At 46.1% G+C, this 10,614-nt stretch overlaps 1 protein-coding gene across 1 annotated transcript in view; it reads left to right on the top strand.

Annotated features, from left to right (window-relative positions):
* LOC120050913 (nuclear receptor coactivator 2-like) overlaps positions 1-10,614 on the top strand; it is a 178,398-nt gene that overhangs the window by 132,672 nt on the left and 35,112 nt on the right. The window lies entirely within an intron of this gene.

The following is a 10,614-nucleotide window of genomic DNA, read 5'->3' on the forward strand; positions in this document are numbered from 1 at the left end:
AAACATCATTCAAACAGTTTTAGAAACTTCAGAGTGTTTTCTATCCAAATCTACTAATTATATACATATTCTAGCTTTTAGGACTGAGTAGCAGGCAGTTTACTCTGGGCACCTTTTTATTCAAGCTACTCAATACTGCCCCCCAGTCCCAAAGACTGGCTAGCTAGCTAGCTAGTAGCCTAATGACTACATTGTACTACTAGTTACTGGCTAGCTAGCTATTACCCGAATGGCTAGCTAGTACTACTAGTTAATGGCCAGCTAGTATTACTAGTTAATGGCTAGTTAGCTAGTAGCCTAATGGTTAGCTAGTACTACAAGTTGCTGGCTGGCTAGCTAGTAGCGCTAGCTAGCTATTAGCACAGACAGAAAGGGTTAGTTATCAGAATATTTGCTAGCTACCGCCATGGACCTCGGTAATTGTTTATAATAATAAAAAATATATATATATTTTGTACACAATAAAGGAAATCAAATACAGGTCAACAGCTAAATATTTCTCCCAGCATTGAGCAAAGCAGTGGTTTGTTCGTTATGTTCGCCTGCGTCTCCCGGTTTCCTCCTCCCCTGATTTGTCTTTTTAGCAGCACAGGACGAGGGCATAGCCTGACGCGAAACAAACTGCCCCATCTCGGAGGCGGCTCAACTAGTTAACTAGACGCTGCTCTGTGTGTTTGAGAGATGCCGGACAAAAGGCCGTTTTTTAAAAAACCATCCCTCAACTTCTGCCATGTTTACAGACATCCCCCAAAACAAAGAAATATTGACTCTCGGAGAATGAACTGGTTGCAACATTACGAGAAAGCAGTTGCTTATAGATATGTCACTAGCTGCCGGAAGAGACTTCTATTGCCGTAATGTTGAAGGGTGCTGGCTAGATGAAGTATGAAGCTGACGTTAAACGGAACGTACCTCAACAGGAGAAAAAAAATAGGCCATTAAAGTTCTCATAATAACTTGGCTTTGCAGAAAGTAAGCTACTGAGACAGACAGTGATGTGGTGAGGCTGAGGCAGGCTGCAATACATGCAGGAGGAAGCAAAGACCGAGATTAGAGAGGAAGCGGGCAGGGTGTGGGGGGGGGGGGGGGGGGGGGGGTCTCTGAGAGAATCTGTACTAATCTTATCAAACAAGTTAGGGGGGGGGGGAAATATATGTTTCAATATGAACATCTCCAAATCTTCCCTATAGGTGGTAGATCCCATTTCCCATTTCTCCTGGTAGACGGTAGATACCTTTTCCCCTGGTAGATGGTAGATACCTTTTCCCCTGGTAGATGGTAGATACCTTTTCCCCTGGTAGACTAGATGGTAGATACCTTCTCCCCTGGTAGACGGTAGATACCTTTTCCCCTGGTAGACGGTAGATACCTTTTCCCCTGGTAGACGGTAGATACCTTTTCCCCTGGTAGACGGTAGATACCTTTTCCCCTGGTAGACGGTAGATACCTTTTCCCCTGGTAGACGGTAGATACCTTTTCCCCTGGTAGACGGTAGATACCTTTTCCCCTGGTAGACGGTAGATACCTTTTCCCCTGGTAGACGGTAGATACCTTTTCCCCTGGTAGACGGTAGATACCTTTTCCCCTGGTAGACGGTAGATACCTTTTCCCCTGGTAGACGGTAGATACCTTTTCCCCTGGTAGACGGTAGATACCTTTTCCCCTGGTAGACGGTAGATACCTTTTCCCCTGGTAGACGGTAGATACCTTTTCCCCTGGTAGACTAGACGGTAGATACCATTTCCCCTGGTAGACTAGACGGTAGATACCATTTCCCCTGGTAGATGGTAGATACCTTTTTCCCTGGTAGACTAGACGGTAGATACCATTTCCCCTGGTAGACGGTAGATACCTTTTCCCCTGGTAGACGGTAGATACCTTTTCCCCTGGTAGACTAGACGGTAGATACCATTTCCCCTGGTAGACGGTAGATACCTTTTCCCCTGGTAGACGGTAGATACCTTTTCCCCTGGTAGACGGTAGATATCTTTTTCCCTGGTAGACTGTAGATACCTTTTCCCCTGGTAGACGGTAGATACCTTTTCCCCTGGTAGACGGTAGATACCTTTTCCCCTGGTAGACGGTAGATACCTTTTCCCCTGGTAGACGGTAGATACCTTTTCCCCTGGTAGACGGTAGATACCTTTTCCCCTGGTAGACGGTAGATACCTTTTCCCCTGGTAGACGGTAGATACCTTTTCCCCTGGTAGACGGTAGATACCTTTTCCCCTGGTAGACGGTAGATACCTTTTCCCCTGGTAGACGGTAGATAACTTTTCCCCTGGTAGACGGTAGATACCTTTTCCCCTGGTAGACGGTAGATACCTTTTCCCCTGGTAGACGGTAGATACCTTTTCCCCTGGTAGACGGTAGATACCTTTTCCCCTGGTAGACGGTAGATACCTTTTCCCCTGGTAGACGGTAGATACCTTTTCCCCTGGTAGACGGTAGATACCTTTTCCCCTGGTAGACGGTAGATACCTTTTCCCCTGGTAGACGGTAGATACCTTTTCCCCTGGTAGACGGTAGATACCTTTTCCCCTGGTAGACGGTAGATACCTTTTCCCCTGGTAGACTAGATGGTAGATACCTTTTCCCCTGGTAGACGGTAGATACCTTTTCCCCTGGTAAACGGTAGATACCTTTTCCCCTGGTAGACGGTAGATACCTTTTCCCCTGGTAGACGGTAGATACCTTTTCCCCTGGTAGACGGTAGATACCTTTTCCCCTGGTAGACTAGACGGTAGATACCTTTTCCCCTGGTAGACTAGACGGTAGATACCTTTTCCCCTGGTAGACTAGACGGTAGATACCTTTTCCCCTGGTAGACGGTAGATACCATTTCCCCTGGTAGACGGTAGATACCTTTTCCCCTGGTAGACGGTAGATACCTTTTCCCCTGGTAGACGGTAGATACCTTTTCCCCTGGTAGACGGTAGATACCTTTTCCCCTGGTAGACGGTAGATACCTTTTCCCCTGGTAGACGGTAGATACCTTTTCCCCTGGTAGACTAGACGGTAGATACCATTTCCCCTGGTAGACTAGACGGTAGATACCATTTCCCCTGGTAGATGGTAGATACCTTTTTCCCTGGTAGACTAGACGGTAGATACCATTTCCCCTGGTAGATGGTAGATACCTTTTCCCCTGGTAGACTAGACGGTAGATACCTTTTCCCCTGGTAGACGGTAGATACCTTTTCCCCTGGTAGACGGTAGATACCTTTTCCCCTGGTAGACGGTAGATACCTTTTCCCCTGGTAGACGGTAGATACCTTTTCCCCTGGTAGACGGTAGATACCTTTTCCCCTGGTAGACGGTAGATACCTTTTCCCCTGGTAGACGGTAGATACCTTTTCCCCTGGTAGACGGTAGATACCTTTTCCCCTGGTAGACGGTAGATACCTTTTCCCCTGGTAGACGGTAGATACCTTTTCCCCTGGTAGACGGTAGATACCTTTTCCCCTGGTAGACGGTAGATACCTTTTCCCCTGGTAGACGGTAGATACCTTTTCCCCTGGTAGACGGTAGATACCTTTTCCCCTGGTAGACGGTAGATACCTTTTCCCCTGGTAGATGGTAGATACCTTTTCCCCTGGTAGACGGTAGATACCTTTTCCCCTGGTAGACGGTAGATACCTTTTCCCCTGGTAGACGGTAGATACCTTTTCCCCTGGTAGACGGTAGATACCTTTTCCCCTGGTAGACGGTAGATACCTTTTCCCCTGGTAGACGGTAGATACCTTTTCCCCTGGTAGACGGTAGATACCTTTTCCCCTGGTAGACGGTAGATACCTTTTCCCCTGGTAGATGGTAGATACCTTTTCCCCTGGTAGACTAGACGGTAGATACCATTTCTCCTGGTAGACGGTAGATACCATTTCCATTGGTAGACGGTAGATACCATTTCCCTTGGTAGACGGTAGATACCATTTCCCCTGGTAGACGGTAGATACCATTTCCCCTGGTAGACGGTAGATACCTTTTCCCCTGGTAGACGGTAGATACCTTTTCCCCTGGTAGACGGTAGATACCTTTTCCCCTGGTAGACGGTAGATACCTTTTCCCCTGGTAGACGGTAGATACCTTTTCCCCTGGTAGACGGTAGATACCTTTTCCCTGGTAGGCGGTAGATACCTTTTCCCTGGTAGGCTAGACGGTAGATACCTTTTCCCCTGGTGGACGGTAGATACGTTTTCCCCTGGTAGACGTAGACGGTAGATACCAAAGGCCATCAGTAACAGTGGCAGGTAGGCTAGTGGTTAGAGCATTGGGCCAGTAAGCGAAAGGTTGCTGGATCGAATCCCCGAGCTGACAAGGTGAAAATATGTCATTCTGCCCCTGAACAAGGCAGTTCCCCGGTAGGCCATCATTATAAATAAGAATTTGTTCTTAACTGACTTGCTTAGTTAAAATAAAAACAGATGGAACCTCAAAGGATTGTCATTGTTGTTTAAAATACTGTTTGTTGTCAATGACTTACGTGGATTAATAGCATTAATGTTAGATATGGTTTGTGTCCCAAATGACACTCTATATACCTCAGTAAGGAGGGAGGGAGAAGGAGAGAAGACTAGAGGAGAGAGCAGGATGATTAGAGCGCTGGAGAGAGAGGGAGAGAGAGAGAGAGAGCGATCATGACATCATCCCTGACCTCATTAGGGTCCTCTCTCCCTGCAATATCCTGTCTGCCGGCACTGCTCACGCACTGTGTGAAAACACAGCCAAAAGACTGGGTCCTGGACAGAGCAACTTGATATTACCCACAGAGGACGCAGCCAAGTGGCCGTGTTGTGTGTGTGTGTACTATTGCCAGAGGCCGCTTTTGGCTGTGGAAACACTAGCGCCTCTTTCCAGGCATCAGAACCCTCTCCTTTCACTATGGGCCAGTCTAGTGACTATATTCTGCATCCCAAATGGCACCATAATTAAGCAATAAGGCACGACTAAGGGCTGTTCTTATGCGCAACGCGGGGTGCCTGGACACAGCCCTTAGCCGTGGTATATTGGCCATATATCACCAAACCCCAGAGGTGCCTATTATAAACTGGTTACCAATGTAATTAGAGCGATGAAAATAACTGTTTTTTGTCGTACCCGTGCTATACGGTCTGATATACCACGGCTGTCAGCCAATCAGCATTCAGGGCTCGAACCACCCAGTTTATAATTTCCTATTTAGTGCACTACATTTGACCAAGTCTCATAGCACTATGTAGGGAATAGGGTGCCATTTGGGATAGAGCCTGGGGGCATCTGTCACAACTCATCCCTACTCTACTACGTGTATAAAGCTGTGCTGGGTGTGAATGTTGGGCTCTGAGCCCATCTGTAACAGGGATGTCTAGTGTGCTGCCGCCTCCTGTTGATTCTCAGACACTACAACTTATTTACTCTCTGTCCCCCCTAGGTCTCTCTCGCCTTACGCAAGTGGAGCAACTTAAGTCAATGTTTAGAAAGCCTTGGCTATAGTTCTGTTTATATTAGAGAATAGCAGGGTAAGATCTGCTGTAGACTCTGTTTTCGTATGGAAGCGGATGTGTGTTTTGCTGTCTTTGTACAGTAGACTACTCCCCCTGTTATTTCTGCTGTGTTCGGAGAAAAGACTGGGGTGAATGAGTTTGAAGCTAGCTGGGAAGTGTAGGCTAGTAGTAGGGGGATTGAGTTCGCGGCAAGGGATTATGGGTAATGTAGTCTTAATGTTGCAGCCTTAGATCTATCCTGGACAAACTTAACCAGCAGTATTACAGTTGGTCCAACAACAAGTCGAGACTTCCCATTTCTGCTCTGATATTATCCGTTGTTGATAGCATCGAAACGTTTTAGCGTGAATATAAACACACACACACACACACTATCACAGTATTCTCATAGCTGTATTTCCACTGTGCCAGCTTGGCGGAGCGACAGAAATGTCCTATAATTTTTTTTTTATGAATACCATCCTGTCTCCCATATCATAATCATAATACATCATAATATAATAATATGGATATAATATCTCCATGCTGGAGGAAGAAAGGGTGTGTGTGTGTTTGTGTAACTATACTTGTGGGGACTATATATATATATATATATATATATATATATATATATATATATATATACACTGCTCAAAAAAATAAAGGGAACACTTAAACAACACAATGTAACTCAAGTCAATCACACTTCTATGAAATCAAACTGTCCACTTAGGAAGCAACACTGATTGACAATAAATTTCACATGCTGTTGTGCAAATGGAATAGACAAAAGGTGGAAATTATAGGCAATTAGCAAGACACCCCCAATAAAGGAGTGATTCTGCAGGTGGTGACCACAGACCACTTCTCAGTTCCTATGCTTCCTGGCTGATGTTTTGGTCACTTTTGAATGCTGGCGGTGCTTTCACTCTAGTGGTAGCATGAGACGGAGTCTACAACCCACACAAGTGGCTCAGGTAGTGCAGCTCATCCAGGATGGCACATCAATGCGAGCTGTGGCAAGAAGGTTTGCTGTGTCTGTCAGCGTAGTGTCCAGAGCATGGAGGCGCTACCAGGAGACAGGCCAGTACATCAGGAGACGTGGAGGAGGCCGTAGGAGGGCAACAACCCAGCAGCAGGACCGCTACCTCCGCCTTTGTGCAAGGGGGAGCACTGCCAGAGCCCTGCAAAATGACCTCCAGCAGGCCACAAATGTGCATGTGTCAGCACCATGAAATCACACGTATGGAATCATGTAGTAACCAAAAAAGTGTTAAACAAATTCTTCAAATGGCTTTGGACACTCTTTGCATTCGCTCAACCAGCTTCACCTGGAATGCTTTTCCAAAAGTCTTGAAGAAGTTCCCACATATGCTGAGCCCTTGTTGGCTGCTTTTCCTTCCCTCTGTGGTCTGATTCATCCCAAACCATCTCAATTTGGTTGAGGTCGGGGGATTGTGGAGGCCAGGTCATCTGATGCAGCACTCCATTACTCTCCTTCTTGGTTGAATAGCCCTTACACAGCATGGAGGTGTGTTGGGTCATTGTCCTGGTGAAGAACAAATGATAGTCCCAGTAAGCCCAAACCAGATGGGATGGCGTATCGCTGCAGAATGCTGCAGTAGCTATGCTGGTTAAGTGTGCCTTGAATTCTAAATAAATCACCGACAGTGTCACCAGCAAAGCACCACCACACCATAACACCTCCTCCTCCATGCTTCACGGTGGGAAATACACAAGCGGAGATCATCCGTTCACCCACACCGCGTCTCACAAAGACACGGCGGTTGGAACCAAAAATCTACAATTTGGACTTAAGACCAAAGGACACATTTCGACCGGTCTAATGTCCAATGCTTGTGTTTCTTGGCCCAAGCAAGTCTCTTCTTATTCTTGGTTTCCTTTAGTAGTGGTTTCTTTGCAGCAATTCGACGATGTTCTTGCCATAATATGGACTTGGTCTTTTACCAAATAGGGCTGTCTTCTGTATACCCCCCTACCTTGTCACAACACATAGGCTCAAACGCATTAAGAAGGAAAACAATTCCACAAATTAACTTTTAACAAGGCACACCTGTTAATTGAAATGCATTCCAGGTGACTACCTCATGAAGCTGGTTGAGAGAATGCCTAGAGTGTGCAAAGCTGTCATCAAGGCAAAGGGTGGCTATTTGAAGAATCTCAAATACAAAATATATTTTGATTTGTTAAACACTTTGTTGGTTACTACATGATTCCATGTGTTATTTTATAGTTTTGGTGTCTTCACTATTATTCTACAATGTAGAAAATAGTGAATTTGGTTATTTCATCCAGAAGTGTTGCTGACAGATGTATAAAATCGCTCCCACAGCCATGCAATCTCCATAGACAAACATCGGCAGTAGAATGGCAGCCTAGTGGTTAGAGTGTTGGGCCAGTAACCGAAAGGTTGCTGAATCGAATCCCTGAGCAGACAAGGCTTTATCTTTGACCAGGTCGCAGTTGCAAATGAGAACTTGTTCTCAACTAGCCTACCTGGTTAAATAAAGGTGAAATAAAAATAAATAAAATCAACTGGGTACAAATCTATCGTTCTGCCCCTGAACAAGGCAGTTAACCCACTGTTCCCCGGTAGGCCGTCATTGTAAATAAGAATTTGTTCTTAACTGACTTGCCTATATGTTTTTTTAAATGGCCTTACTGGAGAGGTGAAGGTTGAGAGCCATGCGTCCTCCGAAACACGACCCTGCCAAGCCGCACTGCTTCTTGACACACTGCTCGCTTAACCCGGAAGCCACCTGCACCAATTTTGTCGGAGAAAAGACTGTACAGTTGGCGACCGAAGTCAACGTGAATGCGCCCGGCCCGCCACAAGGAGTCGCTAGAGCACGATGGGTCAAGGACATCGCTGCCGGCCAAATCCTCCCTTAACCCGGGACGACACTGGGCCAATTTTGCGCCACCTTATGGGTCTCCCAGTCGCGGCCGGCTGCATCACAGCCTGGGATCAAACCCTGGTCTGTAGTGATGCCTCTAGCACTTTGTTGCAGTGGGAGGCCGTAAAGGGAAATCTTAATGCTACAGCATACAATGACATCCTAGACGATTCTGTGCTTCAAACTTTGTGGCAACAGTTTGGGGAAGGCCCTTCCCTGTTTCAGCATGACAATGCCCCAGTGCACAAAGCGAGGTTCATACAGAAATGGTTTATCGAGATCGCTGTGGAAGTACTTGACTGGCCTGCACAGAGCCCTGATCTCAATCTCATCGAACACCGACTGCGAGCCAGGCCTAATCGCCCAACATTAGTGCCTGACCTCACTAATGCTCTTGTGGCTGAAGAGTGGAGGCTTTTATAGCAGCAAAGGGGGGGACCAACTCCATATTAATGCCCACGATTTTGGAAGGAGATGTTCGACGAGCAGGTGTCCACATTCTTTTGGTCATGTAGTGTAGATGCTAATGGTAATGGCAGATGTTATGATAACCGGCTTATTGCGGTGACTTTATCACAGGGAGAGTATCAGATTCTCCATTAAACAAACATACAAGCAAATCGGCCTAGTAGTGGAGCTTCAGGACCGTGGACCGTAGTGGAGCTTCAGCACCGTGGGCCGTAGTGGAGATTCAGCACCGTGGACCGTAGTGGAGATTCAGCACCGTGGACCGTAGTGGAGCTTCAGCACCGTGGGCCGTAGTGGAGCTTCAGCACCGTGGGCCGTAGTGGAGCTTCAGCACCGTGGACCGTAGTGGAGATTCAGCACCGTGGACCGTAGTGGCGATTCAGCACCATGGTAGATCAAATCCAGCCAATCTGACTAGTCAAGCCCATGCACCAGCTTTTGTTATTGTAATGGAACAATGTTGTAAATGTGACTGACCAGCTCTATTCGGTCTTATGTAGCAAAAGTAGAGACTCAGAGCTACAAAATGGTAGATCCTACACTGCAGTTGAGGAACAATGGGAAAGTAATTTTGCTTTGAAAGTTCATCAACTTGTAATGTCACTTTTGAGAAAATGGACCTTGAATGTTTTGCTACATCTACTGGGGATCTCTTCTTTGTCTCCACCCATTCAGCATCGTTCACACCCTCTTAAGTCTTAGCCCCAACCATCTCATTAAGAATTCACATGTGAGGCCATTTGCTAAACAGAGTGAGTACGGTAGTGTAGTAAACAACCAAAGATTTCAAGACTAAAAGTGGTAAGGAAAAACTCCAGGGAAAAATACACTTTGACTTGTCCTTGGCCATGTTGTTTTTCACATTACCATCTCTGGTAAACACACACTATATCAAATAAAATCAAAGTGTATTTGTCACATACACAGGATACAGAAGGTCTAAACGGTAGAGTTTACAGCACGGTCATACACATAATGTTAGCTAGTGAGCCAGCAAGCTAACGTTCACTAGCTAGCTAACAGTTATGATTTAAATTGCAATGAAAATGACGTTCTGATAAAATTAGAAATGTATAAAATTAGAAATGTATAATATCAGAATATGTAGCTACTCCAACTCGTATTCATGGGTCAACGCTTCACGGCAGCGTGTCTTTTCTGTTTGGATTGTTAGCGTTAGCTAGCTACAGCTGGTTTGCCATGTTGTTAAGTCACTCCAGTTCACACTGATCGTGTGCAGAAAGTAGTCCATCACTTTTTCCTCACTGATCTTTGTCGATAGCGCCCGCTAAACTCAGGGGCATCGTTGTTGATGAGAGCAGTAGCAACACTTTGACACTTCTCCGTGGCTGACGTGATATCTTTCAAAAAAAAGCCGCGGTAGCAAGGATTATCTACTCGTACTGAGCGGCTCACGTTATAGACAGAAGCGTGCTACATGGCAGACCAATCCGAACTCATCTCTCGGCATGTCCAGCCCATCCATTATCTCAGCCAATCATGGCTCGCGGGAAGCTTCCTGTCTTTGTCCGTGGTTAAACCAACTAGGCTCGTAATTTAACAATTTTATTCGTATTTACAGACGGCATACAGGTTTGGTATTAATGCACCTGAAAGTGCACATGTTCCAGAAGGCATTTCCCCCCCCCCCCCCCCCCCCCAAAAGATTTAGTTCGAATGCCTCTTCTGTGAAGTAGCGATGTGCGACAAACGCCATATTTCCTGAAACGGTTCACAAATGTCTATTTCGTCAAGCGCCTTTATGG

Source organism: Salvelinus namaycush, chromosome 7 (assembly GCF_016432855.1).
Source record: "Salvelinus namaycush isolate Seneca chromosome 7, SaNama_1.0, whole genome shotgun sequence".
Lineage (NCBI taxonomy): Eukaryota > Metazoa > Chordata > Actinopteri > Salmoniformes > Salmonidae > Salvelinus > Salvelinus namaycush.